Source organism: Ixodes scapularis, unplaced genomic scaffold, assembly GCF_016920785.2.
Source record: "Ixodes scapularis isolate PalLabHiFi unplaced genomic scaffold, ASM1692078v2 PGA_scaffold7__128_contigs__length_106722199, whole genome shotgun sequence".
Taxonomy (NCBI): domain Eukaryota; kingdom Metazoa; phylum Arthropoda; class Arachnida; order Ixodida; family Ixodidae; genus Ixodes; species Ixodes scapularis.
The window spans coordinates 62,737,994-62,744,558 of NW_024609882.1; positions in this window are offsets into that span (position 1 = coordinate 62,737,994).

Here is a 6,565-nt window from a genome sequence, read left to right on the forward strand (position 1 = left end):
AAAGCAGTTGATTGAGCATTGCACGGTCGTTTTATTTGAACACAAAATGAGTCTTAAAATTAACTACATTGCGAGTTCATGGAGTCGAGAGGTTCAGATCAATAAAACAGAATGGGTCATTGTAAACGACACCAGCTAACGCCCCATGAATGTTAAAATAGAAGTTTCGAAAAAATCTGAACTTGGATCATTTTCTTTTTTGTATGTAAAATGTCTTCGCTAGAGCCTTCAACAAAGATTTGCTTATTTGTAGGAGAATGCGTAAATGTCCGTCAAATATCTGATAAGACGACTGCCTTTCACATCAGGGTGACCCGGGCAGCATAATTTTATGGTTTGATACCTAGCAGACGGAAATAAATTCAGACAAAAATAGAACTGATATTCGCTATTCGCCTTATAACAATTGAGTACGTTCACAAAAATATAGACCTACGTTTAGAGAATACAAGCTTGCAGAAATATTTAGGAGTTTACCTAAATCTAATGCTATACTGGAATGTAAATATAAATTACTTCTGTAAGAGTGGTAATCAGACTTTAGGTATTTCAAGAATATATTTCTAGACAGAGAAAGCGGAAACTAAAGTGGTAGCATACGCTACTCTTGGTAGGCTTAAGTTAGAATATGTATCTGTTGGAACCCGCATCACAATATTCATTTGCCATCCCTGATTCCACAAGGTGTTATCTTTTTTGCTGCTTACATATTTGTTTAAGAAAAAGCCATGAACTCTGAAACAATTTTGTATGTGTAGGTGGATGATACGGTTAGGCGGATATAATACAAAGGGTTATTCGTCACGATAAGTCTCGGAGTTAACTAACATTTGTTAATTTAATTGTTATTAAAAATAAACAGTTTGTTTCGATTAGAAACTTGCTAAGCGTAATGATATATATATATATATAAATCAGTATTTTTAAATGTCTTTGAAAGCGTGAAACGCGCAGTACTGCGCTAAGTTTGCACTTGTGCAACAGGCACAATGTTGGTGAGGATAAAACGCGGTTGATAAGAAAAGGCAATGCTTTGTGGGCGCGTTATCGCACAGGAAAGCTTACTGTGGTCACACGGGCCGTAATTTAAGTGCTTGAACGTGCTTCCCCATTTGTTCAAGTATTGGTGTTATTGGCTAATTTAGTGGTTTTCGATGACGCTGTGCTAGGTTCTGATCGCTGGAATCTTTTGTATATTTTTAGCAATGAAGAATTCAATTAACGTAGAGAAAAGTTTGTTCACTTACCGTGGTGATAGCTTCCAATAACGTGTACCCCTTATCGTATAACTCACCTGCACAAACATAATTAGTGTCGTAGTGTCACAACACATATGTGCCCAAGTTGTGACTCCATTGGAGCAATTCATCACATCTTGTGTGATTGTGTCATCTATGACGCAGGAAGGACAAAACTCAGAAACACGCTGGCATGCCTAGACAACCGACCTTTCTCCGCGACTAAGGTACTTGGTTCTTGTGGCAATCCACACAAAGCAGCCAAGACCATATAAACACCTGTTAGATTCCTATGAACAGCACCCCTGGACTTCTAGTTATAGAAGATGACCTTCATTGTTAGTGAATAGCGCAGTGTTACATTGTTCAAACTTTGTAGTTTTTACTATCTTTTCCTAATTCTATTTTTTCTGTTTCTTCTTCTCCCTTTAATCCCCTTACCCCTGTCCCCCCAAACAAAGTAGCGAACCGCTACAAAATACCCAAGGTTAACTTCGTTGTCTTCCTTTCTGCCCTACCTTCCTTCCTTCCTTCATGGTCTTTACATAGCGGTCTTCAAAGCCTAAAAAGCACACCCTATATAAGAGAAGGAAACTCGGTTCATACTAAAATTATCAGTACCTCTAAGTGTAACGCAGCTTGTGAGTTTTATTGATGTAGTAGAATAGAGCAAGAGAAGCTATTTTGTGCCGTTGCCTTTTTTATACATGAAACATTTATCATAGTTTATGAGAATTTTGTCAGGATTACGCCTTACCACTTTGTAGCATATTCCCTCGCCTCGATTACCCGAAAGCTTTACATTCATTTCGCTACGACCGACCTAATCGAATGTTTCCTGCTTATTCTGACTACGACATACTGTAATGATTCGGCCAGTTAAATTTATCTACCCAAAAATCACCACACCTTCAAGTCACTGGTTCATTATTTAATCTGACGTGCTGCTTGTAAAGCATATTTTTCGCTCGGTTGGTAGCATAAATTGTAATATCTTGTGTGCTTGTGCCTTGTATCAATAAATTTTGAGTAAATGTTCAAATTATTCTTAAACTACCTATCTGTATGTTTGACACCACATGGGTCTTCAGCGATACTGAAATAATTAAGTGCCCTAAATGGCCCACTATCCGCGTTCGTTGTTCTAGTGCACAGCGCAGGACAGTAGGTTGTCTCCAATCGAAATGGTTTTTGGTTTTTGGAGTAAATTCTCTCTTAGAAGAGCACCGCAGCCAAGGACGAACACTCCTCAAACCACGAAGTCAACAATTTAAAGTTATCTACCTATGATGACTATCTTATCCTCTTTAGGCATCGACCTCTCTCGCTGGACTCCATAAAAAATTAATTCGATTGATAATCACTGACTGATAGGCCTATTAACAAAACATCATGTTTTAATTTAATAAATTTGACTTGTTCCACTTAAATCAAATTCATTTGTTTTAAATCAAAATCTATGTTTCAATCACAATCACCTGAAGAAAGCTATTTTTGTCACATGTATTTTTAAATGTGACCAAACAATTGGCCAATTCATCAAATCAATTATATTCTGGCAGGATAATATAGTTCATTTAAAAACATTTAATTGGTGTAAATCATTATATTCGTATAAAAACGGCTTGTATTTTTTAGTTAGGTATACAGCTCTATTGGGCTTCTCTTTCGAGTTCTGATTTACTTGCCCTAGTACGTTACTTCCCCAGTTTTCCTCTCTTTCGTGGTCTCATTTGCCTTGCGTTACTTAACACTGAAGTGAATTCAAGTTCCAAATAAAGCGCAATGCTCGGAGAGCGCTGGTTTTCTTCCTGTTCCACGTGATATAAATATTACACTTTGGTGGTTATGTTATATAAATATAAACAAATGAACACAAAGCATATCAAGAAATTATAGATATATGATTACTTACAAGATTTTCTTGACTATTTTTAGGGTCGAATTTTCATTTACATCATCGTAGTAAAATAGGTTTCATTTACATCACGATTTAAAGAATCAAGAATAATAATTTCCTGACTAATTTATCGAATAGAAAAGCTGTTGGAGACATTAGGTGGTAACCAGTTGAGGCTTTTATGGAGAACATGATCATCAGAAATTGTGATGTCGGTAGAAGATCCAATTTAAATATTAAGTATAATGTAAAATTTTCAAATATTAATTTTTAAATATATCTTTGCGTCGACAATTTCAAAACGATGTGTTGACACTGTGGAGATTTCAGTCATCTAAACACTCACTAAATATTTCCTCGTCACGTAGCGTTGAGGGATGTGAAGCCGCATGGTTCAACGATGACTATCATTGTTTTTTTTAATATTAGGAAGTAAATTGTTATTCATAATAAGCAGATATTTTGAGAATAAAGTTAACGAGGGTAAGCACTAGTAGCAATAAAGCAAAAACTCCAACCAAAATCCTAGAACATCTTTGAGATATTCCTCTGAGAGATTATTATGTTCCAATGTAAAACACCGAATTATTTCAGGCTATGAATTATGAAAATATGTGGAGTTTTACCTAAAAAACAAAAACGTAGGGTGCGTGACTCGGCTGTAATGTACCTCAGCGTAATGTAACAAAAATTGTTGGTTTTCCGGAAAACGACACATTCATAAAAATGACGCTTTCATTATAAAACCTATGATGAAGTTTCTCAAGTACTGGGCATTGCCTTAAGAACGACGTAACATTATGCAAATTCGAGACTAATCAAAAACATCGTTTAACCTATGTTGTTTTTACTTCATTCATGGATAATTAAGATAAACCTTTCCTAGGAGTCAGTGTGATGAAAACGACCAAAACCGCTCACTGCACCAGTTCCATCTACACGTAAGTCTTCTCCGTGTGTGAGACCAGAAAAAAATGCAGTAAAATATGTAAGGTCAAATGTGATTCCTTAATTAAGATTGCTTTAGTGGCTTCACAGCCCTTCTAAAATATTACGGACGCTTTCCTCTCTTAGGTCGCAACGCAGCTTTCAGATTTGGGAATTTTAGAGCTCAGCTCTTACGCACCCGTTTCTTCGTATAGCGGCGTCAGCGTAACTACGCGCCTTGCATGATGGGACGTCACAGATCTGTACACCAATTTAATCCCAGGCTAAATTTAGCGATGAAACTGAATTTGTGTGTAGGTCTGTGATGTTCCATAATGCAATTCTGCGCATTCAGCTTTCCCACTAAATTTAGCGGAAAAGCTGACGTAACAAGAGATTAACACGAATAAGTTTCCCGCTAAATTTAGCAAGGAATTTTGCCGTTAATGTTCGCGGGGAAACTGGCTGTGTATAAACCACTTGACATGAAGTTATGTGACATTAGTTTCCCCGCAAAATTTATTGGGGAAACTGAACTGGTCTTAAGGTTACGTGGCATCACTTTTCCAGCAAAATTAAGTTAAAAAACTGTAACGTGATGTGGCGTCGCGTACCACAGATTCCGGAGATGCGGTCACACGAAATCCGGAGAAACTTTAGTCAATTTGCAACTCATAAAGGTAGGGCGACGGAAAGGAAGGCCGGGGAGGAAAAAGCAGACGGAACGCTAAAGAGAGTAGGAGGTTTCCCCTTCTCTTCTCCAGCGTTCCGCCTGATTTTGCCTCCCCAGCCTCGCTTTCCCTCGCTCTGACTTTGTGAGTTGCAACGGACAGTAGTCAAAAACGTTTCACGTTGAAACAAGCACCGCGTGCGTTGCACTATGGTGCTCCCACAGTACCCTCCTCATCCTCCCTTGCCTTCCCTAAAAAAATCAAATATATATACATATAAATATTTCTTTCTCAAATTCTCTACCACAGCGTTATCAAGAATCTACATATCTCAAGGTCTGCGCTATAATTTTGCATTACAGAGATACGTAAACGTCTAATTTTTGCGTCTTTATAAAGTCCAGCATTAGGAAAGAAAGCACTTTCATTGCGAAAGCAACCTGGACCATTAATGTACCTCTTCTTAAGTGGTTATCTGTTTGATGGCTAACAAGAATGTATGGACCTTGGAAGTGCAAAAAAAGGAAGGTTCGTTTCGCTTCTTTATCAAACATGTGTGAACTGCACTTGATGGACGTGCACGGTCCCCGTTAATTAGAAAGAATGTGGTCCTACTCTCATGTAGCCAAACCACGGTCGTAAAATAGTTAGTAACATTGTTTCTCGAAAGAAAAACTTTTTGGCAAGGACAATGTTCTTTGAAGCTTTTATCTTGTTCACAAGCCTATAGCTTTGACAGCTATAAGTGCTTTTTAACGATTGACGTTTTCATAAATACACGTAGTGTTTATGACTGTATTGCCGCGCAAACGCTTCATTAGGCAGCGCTCGTCTATACGCAAACCGGTGCACCGATAGAACGTAATATTGTGGCAACATTCCCTGCAGAGTCCACGACTGAAGCCTGGGTGCTGTAAGATCAATGCATCGCGCTATAGACATCTTTCGGACTCTCCTCTCAATCCCGGCAATACAAAGGACGGGAATCACTCTTTCATTCTCGCGCTCAGTCCAGTCACTCAGAGCATAGCTATATGTGAACTGCACAATTGTTTATATATTAATTCCTCCAGCTGCAAAGAAAAATCATTGACCGAGCTGGTGATGACTCTGTTTCCCCAGAGGTAATGAGAAGAGCCCTAATGGCCAAGGGGCATTTGCGAGAGAAACGAACATTGATATGCTCGTCAATGAGGGTACAGCTAAACGTACCAATGTAGGTTAGCGATTGATAGAAATTTCTTGTCTTCATTCTACGTGTCGCTTTTCTTTTATCCATGCAACTAACCGGGGCGCGCTCCAGTACGTAGAGACATCATGCTTGTTTATTTTTTTTTTTCTTTGGGATCGCTAACAAAGGGGCCTGATGCTGAATTCCCATGTCGCAGATTCGTTAGAGATACTTGTAGATATATACGGGATTGGCGCGTGTGAGCGTCACAATAAATATTTTTAGAGCATTTATTTTTCCGTGCTTATAGACCGCATTAGTTTTTATCTGATGCGACAACTCTTTTCGAGGCAGATTTAAACCTTGTTGATACAATTCCATCAGCGGGCATAATGTACAGTCCTAATTTAGATGGCTGGTGTCTGGTCAAAATGCGTGTTAATAACATTCCGCCTGAAGTGCCACCATTCGCAAAAACTTGCGCCAGGGAAGACGCTCTAGAGTGAGCTCATTGAAATGAATGAGCCTTTTCTGCATATCCACTACTCTGCTGAAAAAAAAGCTACACAGCAAAAAAGGCGTCACCAAACCTTGCCTAGATAAGCAAACTTAGAATTCAAGAATACATTATTTCGTTTGCAACATGGCATCTTGTAAG